This window comes from Manis javanica, chromosome 16 (genome assembly GCF_040802235.1).
Source record: "Manis javanica isolate MJ-LG chromosome 16, MJ_LKY, whole genome shotgun sequence".
Lineage (NCBI taxonomy): Eukaryota > Metazoa > Chordata > Mammalia > Pholidota > Manidae > Manis > Manis javanica.
This window is the reverse complement of record NC_133171.1, coordinates 23,155,204-23,166,616: the sequence shown is the minus strand read 5'-3', so window position 1 is coordinate 23,166,616 and position 11,413 is coordinate 23,155,204. Positions and strand designations below refer to the sequence as shown.

At 45.9% G+C, this 11,413-nt stretch overlaps 1 long non-coding RNA gene across 1 annotated transcript; it reads right to left on the bottom strand.

Moving 5' to 3' along the window:
- Positions 1-3,759: 3,759 nt before the first annotated feature.
- Positions 3,760-9,760, bottom strand: LOC140846903 (uncharacterized). Its single transcript, XR_012126409.1, has 3 exons — positions 9,700-9,760; positions 8,756-8,955; positions 3,760-4,415 (listed from the first exon to the last, which is right to left on the bottom strand). It is a non-coding gene; the product is annotated as an uncharacterized lncRNA (long non-coding RNA).
- Positions 9,761-11,413: the final 1,653 nt, after the last annotated feature.

Genomic DNA, 11,413 nt, shown 5'->3' with positions numbered 1-11,413 from the left:
CTATCTGTGTACATAGACACTATGCTCTGTTTCTCTCTATACATACATATATTCCATTGATGTCCTCGAGAATATTTGGATAAACTATAAAGACAGAACTTTAGCAACAGACGTGTTTATAATTCTTACATTTATAAATACTATTAAATAATTTATGAATGTATTTTATCATTTTTTTAGATTAAAGTATTAGAGTTGATGTTATTTTGGGGAGCAAATTAGCACTAAATTGCAGAAGTCTGGTGTGAGAGAATGTTCACTTTGAAGCAATGTAATTGAAATAATTGAAACTTTCATTATGGTTGAATTTTTCTCATCCGTCTCTTTAGCACTAATGATAGATTATAGAATTAATTTCTCTTATATGTTGTGGTTTGATTAAATCCCCTTACATATTCTGGAGAGGGAATTAAAAAACCCAGTTTCTTTAAAGTGTGGGAATTGACTCACTCATGGGGTTTTCTTCCCAGGTTGGCTTAGTGGAAAAAGCAGGGGTGTGAGTTTGAAGTGTTGTCAGGGAAAAGAACTTAGTCCATTCTCTTCTTGCGGGCACAGAATCAGGAGTTACTTTAGCCACAGTTCGCAGACCTGTACTAAACCCTGACAGTATGCAGAGTCCTGGACTGGGGGCGGGGGCGGGGGTGTCACCGGCAGTGTTTGCGGTTTTGCTTCCCTCTGAGGAGGCTCGAGCTACATGTAAGCCACGTGCACCCAGATCTGTGGCTGTTATGTCGTCATCCCACCAGTTGCTGTTGGAGAATTTCTCCATATGTCAGAGCTTCCTTACTCTGCTGGTTTTAGCCACGCCAATTTATTTTAAGAAACAGGTTGGTGATTAATAGCAGAACTCTTTGGGGAGTCTTTAGGAAGAAGAAATTCTGGTCCAGGCATTTGGGTACACGTAGGAAACGGAACGAGAACTGAGCCCATTTGCCCAGAGCTCAGTGTCTCACCTGTTACACGCTTCCTGTTTCAACTTCCTTATCTCTGCAAGAATGCAAAGAACCCTCAGGTTTACAAAGGAAAACAAGAGTTAGAAATGTCCACCCTCAGATAACCAGAACACAGAACTTCCAGATGATTCAGGTTAAATTCCCCTGAAAAGAGAAGTTCCCGTAATGTGGGGTAGGGCTCAGTGTGAGCTGAAGCAACGAAACATCGCAAAGGAGAGAGAATCATGGATTTTTGTGGGGCTGTTAATAGCCGTGGCAGCTGAGTTTCCTTTGAAGCAAGATGCTCTGACCCAGGAACACAAGGTATTCCGTATTTTCTATCTTTGAAAATAGAGGTGAGAGGGATTCAAGAATAAAAAGAGGAAGGCAGAGATTCAAGGGTATTTTGAATTTGATTTTTAGGAGTCTAGATACATGTGATTCTTGCACATGTAGCCATAGTTAAGTAACAGGAAAGTAAATCAGAAAGAAATGGAAGTCTGTTATTAAACTCTTTCCAAATACTTAGTTTTTTTCCTATAGCATTATTTCTTGGTCTGCAGATTTTCATTCCTTTTTGCTATTGAATTTAAGAGCAAAGTTATGTGTGGATTATAATGCAATATCCTGGCCCTGCACTTCAAACTGTAGATGAATTTTAAAGTGAGATGAGTTATTTTGACTGATACATACCAGATTTAAACTCAGATGTTGTAATTTACAAGGAAGAAAATCGTTCATGACGTCCAGGCCACTTGCTAGGATGTTTCCAGGCCATTGGCCCGTTTTAGGGACAGGAGCTGACATTTGCTGAATACTTACTGGGTGCTAGACACAGTGGCCCTAGTATTTCTGAACAACATGAAGAATGTTGTGAAGTCATAGCTGGAGAGGAGGAGTTAAATGCCTGGGAAGGTGGAGCCCCCGGGGGCAGGCTGCCCAGCTAACAGTGGTGGGTCCAGGGTCGCCCTCCAGCAGGCAGGTGAGTTCACTAGATTCTGGGAGGCAGGTCTTGTTATTTGTCCTTTTTGGGTGAGGACACCAAGCTAGGTGTGGTTATGAACTGGAGGCTCAAGGGGCAGAGCGAGATGCTCGATTCACATCCTCCGGCTGTTGGCCACTGGCCTTGTTCATGAATGTGCTGGTGCTTCTTGGCCGCCCAGGCCGTCAAAAACCAAGATCACAGGTTTTCTGCTCACTAAAATCTCTGGGCCAGGTGATTTCCTAGATCAGCCTCGCATCACTGCCTGTCACTCTCCTTTTATGTCCCCAGGGGTTGGGCTGATCGGGCTTCCCTTCAAGCCACTACTATGATTCATTTGTTGCAAGAGTCACTATGGACCTAAGCACAGGTTTTCTAGACTTTTCTTGTTTTCCAAATGAAACTTCAAACATCTCTTGATCTTTACAGGATTTTTACTATTAACATCCTAGAGATAAAAGGAAATTCTTGTTAATTTGAAATAGCAAGCACCGAGGAAGCTCTAAGACCCTGAAATGTAAAGCCCCAGTTGTCACTGGCCTTCCTCTGTGAAGTGTGAGGGGACTGTGCCTGCTGCCGGGGCCCCTCCTGGCCTCCCCTTCTGGATGGCTCCCGCGGCTCTCCCTCCCCACATGCGTCCACTGTTGTTCCCTCGCTGTGGGCCCTGTGCGCCCCTGTCACCCTCTGTCTCAGATCTTGTGGTTCTCCCAGGGGGCCTGTCCGCCCCCAGGCCCCAGGAGCTCCATTTGAACAAGTGCCCCGGTGCTGTGGGGCGTCAGCTGCAACTGAGTTCCAGCCGGGTCTTTGTGACTGTGGCCCCGGAAAGCGGGGGGTCATGGATGATGTCTACAGACGGATAAGGAAGAAAAAACCATGACGTCGTAGGAACAGAGATAGCCATTCCGACCATCCCGACCCCGGCCTCTGAGGCCTGGCTGACCTCACGGCCTGGAGTTGAGGATAAATGAAGGGTGGGTCCCGAGGAGCCAAAGAAAAATACTTAGCAGACTTCCTGGACAGGACGACTGGGATGGTGACGAGAATGTCCCAGAAGTAGGGTGCTCTGGAATGGGTGAACCGGAGCAGGAAACCCCCGCACCCCTCTAGGAAACAGTTGGGGGCATGACTGGTGATGGTGGTGACTCAGAGCTGGCCTCATAGCACCAGACCCATTTGTTCATAATAACGTTCAAGTAGGATATTGGGCCATTCAGTTTGCCCCCAGAGGCCCGGCAACGGTCATGCTGGTGACTGGGGTTCCCTCTCCTGGCCCTGCCGCCCAGCTGACCATAGATGTCTCGGTGGTCATCAGCTCCTCCCCGGCTTCCGCCGCCTCAGAGGCCATTGTGCCCGCCGGGCGCTTCCTCCCCCAGGCTATGCTTTAAAACCTGTAACTTATTACTTTATTTTAAATAGTCATGTGCATGTAGAAGCAATTGGCCTGAAATCTAGTTCCTCTGTTTTTCTACCATTTTTAATAGTTTCCTGGAGAAGCCGTTTGGTTTGCCAAAACTTGCCGTCATAGTTGCCTCATCCCAGGCCCCCCCAGTGCTATTTTAAGTAATACTCACACTTGTCCCAGGCCAAGGGTCAGTGGGTACCACCCTCTTATCCCAACCACATCTTTATTGCCTTCAAATCCCACTAGGTCAGGTAATCAGTCTTATTTTCCTGACCATCTTTCACCTTTAAATATGAGCAACATATATACCTAGTTTGTAAGCTGTAACAAAGTTTGTAAACAACAGAATTCACTCTAGTAATCTAAGTAGATTTATTGATGAACATAGAAAGCTCAGTATGGATATGCTGAGTGTAGGCTGTTTATTCTCCACTAGCCGTCTGGTGGGCCCAGCCCTGCTGTCCCCTGTGGACACCGTTAGCTGGGCTCTTTGCCTCCTGAGGGCCTGGCTTCCAGGGTTTGGGTCCAGTCAACAGGAGACATCAGCTCAGAAGAGAGAGGCTGGTATTTATCCCTGTGTACCCTCCTTTGCCCTGCAGTGGCCTGGCCGTGTCTGCTTTCTGTTAAGGCTGTACTTCTGGCCAGGTGGTCCCTTCTTCCTTCTGTAGCTTTCCCCAGGCCCCAGTGACCCTGTTACCTTCCTTGTCCCCTTAACACTGGTTAGTCCCTGGCTGTGTAACCATTCCTTTCTAGTTCCCTTACGTTTTCCCACGCCTCTGCGTTAGTCATTCCATTCCCTTCTCTTAGCTAAACTTTTGGGTAGATAAGCTGCTTCCTGTCAGGAGCTTGATGGACACAGGCTGAGTTTCTGGGACTGTCAGCACCATCTGCTCCCTCTTCAAAGACCAGAGAGCTTACAGTTATGAAGGCGCCATCCCAGCTGTCAGCTCCAGAGACCTGTCACGTCTTCCATCATTGGTAGGATGCTGAGTCCGGACAGCTGGGGACTCCAGGACGACACCGGCATGACTGTGACCTGCCCAAGCCAGGTGCAGCCTCTGTTCCCGTCTTTCATGTGATTCAGTTCTGAATTAAAGTCCTGCACAGGGGCATCAGATGGTGAGATTTAAATTACCTGCACCACTTAAGCATCAAGGGAGGATAGAAATCTTTCTTTGGATATATATGTTTGAGGGAAGTATTTGTACTTTTCTGAATGTGGAGAGATGTTCAGAAAATATGGGACATGAGTGAATGACGGATCGCACTTCCACCTCATTCTTTTATCCTTTAACAATCATATTTCATTCAATTGACGCCACTAATGTTTAACCTTAGGTTTTCCCATTTCTTCTTTCCTGATTTCCCTTTATTTGGTTCTATTTTTCATCTTTCATTACTTTTCTTTTGCTTAGGATAGTCTCAGGGTAATTTCCAGCAGCCCCGATTCAAAACCCCCTCTTGAGGCTGGAGATGTGAGCGCCGGTGGCTGGGCCTGGCCCCTCCGGCACTGAGGACGGGCTGCTCTTCCCCGGCCGAGGGAGGCGTGGGCGCCCTCACAGACCCGGGTGTACGGCCTGGATCCAAGGCCCGGGAAACGCGAAGAGCAGCGGTTCTCCAAGTGTGGCTGCGGGACTCCCGGGGTCCCTGACCCGCTCAGGGGCCCATAAGGTTCTTCCTTCTCCACCTGCTCATCTCTGCGCCCGAATTCCCTTCATCTGCTTCAGTGAAAATAACGTATCACAACAGGCAGAATGTAGGAACTGATGTGAGAACCCAGCTGCCTTCTGTTGAGCCAGACATTAAAACATATTTGAGAAAAACATACAATGTCATTCCTCTCAGATTCTTTTTTTTTTAGGAAATCCAGCTATTCTGTTTATTGTTATTTTAAATAAATAAAATTTAATAATAATTTAACCTATATAACATTAAGTGATAAATAATTATATTAAAACAAATATTTAATAATAAGTGTGGATAAAGTGAAGGTTCCTGTGTCCAGGATTCTTACCTGACCCTGGTCGGCTCACTCACTACACACGTGTGGGCAATGTGTCATTATTGACTCTATATAAAGAGCTCTTCCCAGTGCTCTGGGCAACATGGGGCATGGCTGCAAGGCTGCAGGAGAGCAGAGCAGAGGCTGGAGTGGTGGCAGCACCGAGGACAGAGACTGGGATGGCTGTGGGGATAGACAGGCCCAGAGGCAGAGACCGGCTTGCTGCCTGCAGACTCACTTTGAGTGGACAGGATTCCAGTGACTGATCGGCCACGGTGGAAATAAAGTTGGATATAACCTTTCACCCCAAGAACGTTTTACTGTCATTTCTTTGGTCACATTGAATCCATAGTGAACTTGTCCAGTGCTGAAACCCACTGGTGAGACATTAAGTATTTAAAAATTTCTTAGATTGACTTTGTAATACAGTCAATGTCAATAGATAGAATCTGCAGAAACAGTATCTCATTGGGATCTTTAATTTTTAAGAGTTTAAAGGGTCTTGAGACCAAACACCTGAGAATGTCTGATGTGGAGTGCTGTCTCTCTGGACTGACTTGGACACAAACCAGACTGTATTTGATGAGATGAAATAGGCCTTGCTGGGACTATTACATTTTGGAGGTCCATCAATAATTTAAAACCCAATTTCATTTTCATCAGTGGCTCATGTAGTCTAATTTTTATCTTATTTATTAGTTCTCCAAATCCTCAAAAGATTAAAAATAACCAGTCAAGATATCAAAGATCTCAAATTCCCCAATTAATCAAATCAAATCAAATCCACCATTAAAAGCAGTGAGGGAAAATATGCCAGGCCATCATTTTAACTAGTTAATTGGACAATTTCCTTAAGTTCATGTAACCTTTGTAATATTATTTAGGTCTCTACAAATTAGATCACAAATGTCAGTTAAAATTAAATCTAAAACCCATTTACATGGGCATCGCTTTAATGTACTTGATATGTCTCCTTTCTTGCTGAAAAAAGTATACTTAGCTGCTACTCCAGTTGTTTACCCGTTCTTTACAAGTAAGCCCAGTAATTCTTGACTAAATTCCAGAATGTTGGAGGAAGCCTCCTCTACTTTCCCTTTGTAAATTCCGTTGGGAAGCGGGTGTTATTCCCTAAACGCTTCGCACTGGTTAAACAGCCATGTTGGTGTCACTGACTTTATAACCTGTCGTGTTAGATACCTGGAGGGCCAGATAATGATGGAGGAAGGGGATCTTAAAATTCTAAAATAGTAAACAGACTGGCCTAAACAGTCTCGTGGCTGGGCACACAGCTGCATGGCAAGAGCGTGTGTGTCCCCTCGCAGTTCTGCGAGCGGTGTGACTGAGCGACCATCGGAGGATGTGGATTAAAGGGATGTCAGGACCCCTGGCATGGAGCTGCCCTACTGGTCTGAGCGTCTGTACTGTATGGCAGAGGCTGTCTGTCTGTTTCAGCTGCTGCATGAAGAAGAAATAAGCTTCTGTCTCGGCTGAGCTGTCATACTTCGGTTTGTCTCTGCTACAGGGGTTTAGCCTTCTCTCCAATGAATGCAAATTCCTAATAAAAATATGAAATTATGACATAACATGTCTAGGCTAAAGAATATAGCCAATTAAGATGATATTAAAAGGTCCAATCAATAATTTCATAATTTATTTTTAAATATGATTAATTAATTTCATAATTAATTTTTAAAAATCTACCAGTAGGGTTTAATACTGCAAATATTAGTAATTGTGAATGTGTCCATTTCAGAGCTACATGGAAATAGATATTCAGCTCTCCAGGCTCTAGCAACACCTGAGTGCATTACAACCCACTTACGCTGAATTTAATTTTCTGTGGCTATTTTGTAAGTTTATTTTAACTCACTTGGGAAAAAAACAGTGAGATTTACCTAAAATTTTCCTGCATGTTCCTTACTCCAACACATACACAAAGAACTGTTGTTTTTCATCCTTCACTGTGGATGGTAAGGTTTTATTCTGCCACTGGCTCCTAGGTCCTGGCTTGTTGAATGTTGAATGTCAATCTACCTGCAGAATAAAGACCTTCAGGAAAATAGACCCACGGTGCAGAAGTTTTCTGTTCCTGGAAAGACTCAGGGACAAGAGGGTGGAGTCCACGACAGGAAGACCTAGGCATTAGGAGGAGTGAGGGTGGGGGCCTACAACATTTTAACCTGTGGGACGTCTTAGGTTTTCTGTGTCTGACTGTCCTGCCAGTGGTTTTCAGCCCCAGGCAAGTTCACTATGGATTCAGTGTGACCAAAGAAATGAGAGTAGAATGTTCTTGGGGTGAGAGCATTTATACCCAACTTTATTTCCACAGTGGCAGGTCAATCACTAGAATCTGTCCACTCAGAGCGAGTCTGCATGCAGCAAGCCGGTCGCTGCCTCTGGGCCCCTCTGCCCGCACAGCCGTCCTCTGGGCCTCTGTCCTCAGCGCTGCCACCACGTGAGCCTCTGCTGTCCTGCCGCCTTGTAGCTGCTCCACCATGTCACCCAGAGCACTGGGAGGAGCTCTTTATATAGAGTCAATAACAAGGCACTGCCCACACATGTGTAGTGAGCTAGCCAAGCAGGGGCCAGGTGAGGATCCGGGCCACAGGAACCTTCACTTCTTCTGCGCTGACGCTCCCATGGGCTCACCCACCAGTGAGTAACATCACCAGTTGCCAGTCAGAACCTCGTCTTCTCTTCTTGTCATGGAAGCACATCACAATGCGAGCAAGAATAGCCTTACTCAATTAGTAATATCATATGTGCCATGATTAATTGTGAAACTAAAATATGTATACTTTAAGACTTCTAGTTATTAGCTTCAAATAATTTTTATATTTTCTAATAACTGAAATAACCATCATGTTGCCAAATTCGGTAACTAAATAGTTCTAGACTAGGTAGATTTTGGGGTTTTAAAAATAGAGTTAAAAAATTCCCAATAAATACATTCTCAATATTAGCACAATCAAGGTTGCAGTTTTTAGATCTTAATTATAAATTATTATAAGTAATGATAAATGAAAGCATAATAAAAATTACTTCATTATAAATGAAAATATAATAATACAATGCCTGCCACAATATATGAATTACTAAATAAATTTATGTTGTTTGCACATAAAATGGTGCTTGGTTTCAATTTCCTTTAAACAATGATTGGTGGGATATAAAATATGAATTATATATAATACATATAAAAATATGTATAAAGTATGAAGCTTCAGGAAATAATACTGGTGAGGGAATTAAAATGTTGAACAACAGGCTGGGTTCAATGAATACTCAAGTTCCTGATCTATATATTTTTTAATTACATCAATTCTTTATGCCATCTGATTTTAAAATGTCATCCTTTTCAAAATGGTGTCATACTTTTCACCTCAAATGGAAATGAATTTGCGTCCTATGCATAAAAGCCTATGGCCTCCGCTTACCAGGGTAGGGCCGCTGCAGATGAGACTCCCTCGGTTCCGGGCTCCCACAGCGTCTGATCCCTTCTGGGTTTGGACTGAACACAGACACAACTTCCCCGAGGCCCCCCGGCCATGTGCGAGGCCCGTGGCCGTGACGGCCCTGGTCTCTTCCCTCTCCTGGCCCAGCCACCTGCTGCCGCAGAACTAATTGCCAGGAAGCACTTAATTGGAATAAATTGAATTGATCAGAATTAGGTCCTCAACAAATACTTCTTGAATGGTTAAAACTTAATTATGTGGGAGAGAGCTCATAATTTAATAACAGCAACATAGCGCTCAGATTCAAAACAGTAATTTCAGTTACGCTCTAACTGCTGGTTTCGCCGTATTATTAACCGTTCCTGGACCAAGAACTGACACCCTCACCTCCTGCCCCCTGTCCTCCCCAGACTGGGGCTGGTCGGAAAAAAGATTGGAGTTGTTATTTGTGACTGATAAACTGGATATTTAGAGCCCTGGAATTCAGTTCAGTCGATGTTGTTTTTCTGCATCTCAATTTCCCTTCTCTAAATGAGGGAATTGTGTTGCATTTGTTTGTCATTTATGGAGGGGAAATTTGTTGGCCGTGTGCGCTCCGAGTGCTGGGTCTCCACGGGGCCCATCCGCCAGGGGAAGGGGCTCCCCACGGGGCTCCTCCGGGCGCCCGGCTCTCCGTTGGCAGGTGCCTAAGTGTGCAACGCAGAGTCACCACCCAGATGGGCAGACGGACAGCTCTCTCTCTGCGGGCACAGTCCCCCGTTCCCGGGTCCCGCTCTGCGGGCACGGGCGGTCACTCTGCCCTGCGAAGGTGATGGTCCCTCTGGCCTCCCCAGTCCTGTCCTTCAGCCTTTTCTGAGGAGGAGCTCAAGCCTCCAGGGTCCCACTCACCCTCCCTTCCCTTTCCTCCGCGCGGGGCCCCGGCTCACCACGGCCACGTTTTCATGTTCCACAGCCTCGGGCTGGAGCCTCGGCGCCGCGTGCTGTCCACAGGCCTTGCTGACCTCTGCTGACGCGTCCCCTCGTGCTGGGCACGTGCGTGTCCTCGCAGCCCTGCCGTGCCTGTCCCCCGGCATGGTGGCTGCAGCCCGAGGCCTGCGCTCCCTGCAGGCGGCGGGCCGCGCTTTCTAACCCCGCCTCCCCTGGAGCTCTGCCGGGGAGCCCCTGCCCGTCCCGCTCGGCCCCCACTGGGGATGCTCCCGTCCCCTGCTGTGGGGCTGCCCCCCGTGGTGCCCATCCTGGTGGTTCTCCAGCTCTGCGGTTACCCTGAGTCACCCAGGGAGGCGGAGAGAAGCTCCGGGTGTGCTCAGCTCCCAAAGGCCGCGTGGCACCCGCTCTGCCCGCATTTCTAGCCCACGGTGGCCGTCCCGCGTCAGCCTGGGCTCGTGGGAAGACTGCCTCAGGCTGCAGAGTAAGGAGAATGAATGGGAGGGGCTGAAGTGACACTGAGGGGCCACAGCTGGGTAAGATGGGTGGAAAATGAGGCCTGTGTGGAGGGAGGTTCGGTCGAGGGAGCTTGGCTTGCCAGGGGGGTGGAGAAAGTGAACGTGCCGTCTCTGCCCTTCTTGTGTTATCTGTGGAGCCCTCTTCTGCGACCACGTTGGTCTGCACTTCGTTTACTCAGGGAGCAAATACCTATGGTAAGTGACGCGTGTGGTGCCGCAGCCTAAGGTTTTCTCAGCACAGGCAGCGCCCAGAGGTTCCTTCCCTGCAGTCTACAGCTGTGCCTTAACTGGAATAAAAATGGACTGTAACTGGAAACTGTGTAGATGATACGGATCCAAATTATGCCCAGGTACGAAGGAAGTGAAGAGAGAGCTGTCCTAATATTCATGGGACTAGTTTCTGGTAGGGTTTGGTAGCGATCGTGCAAGAATAGGTGGTTAAAGTTTGCTGACAGTTACAGTCCTTCATATACACTTCACCCTTGACCTAGAAATTTTGTCTCCAAATTGATTGATTCTCTACAGGGGAACATGGTCCTTTGCACCTGTTTTCTAGGTAAATGGGCTTCCAAGCTCAAGATGTGCTGCATGTGGTATGGAGAGTGGAGGGGACGTGAAGACCTTTGACTAAATAAATTTTAAGAAACTCCACTTTCTTCTTGTGACACAAAAAACAATTTTAGCAGTGGATTAAAAAAAAAAACTTCCGAACTTTTAAGAGAAACGTAGGGTTATTTTTGAGACACCTAGAAAATTCTTCTTAGGTCATAATGAGGAAGGGCAGGTAGACTACTAAGCCTTTGTTTTATATGATACCAGAGCTATGAAAACTTCTAAAGGAGTTTTATTCACCATTTAGTTAATAACCAAATATAAAATATGAGTAGAAAGAATTCTAATGGATTTATTAATTCATCAAACTTCCAGGATATTTCAACATTTGGATATAGAAAACTGTATAAACATGTTTGAATTAAACACATTTAATATAATATGTTTTACAATTTAAAACTACTAAAATAATATAGTTCTATAATCTGTAACTACTCTAAACACCTAACAATAAATAAAGCCTCCTGTGAGTGCAGCACAGAGGCAGGGAGATAAAATATGCGTGAACCACTTCCCACCTCACTACCTGCTGCAGGTGGAAAGGCCTTTGGTCCGATGTCACGACTGTCGCCCTTTGACCTCAGCG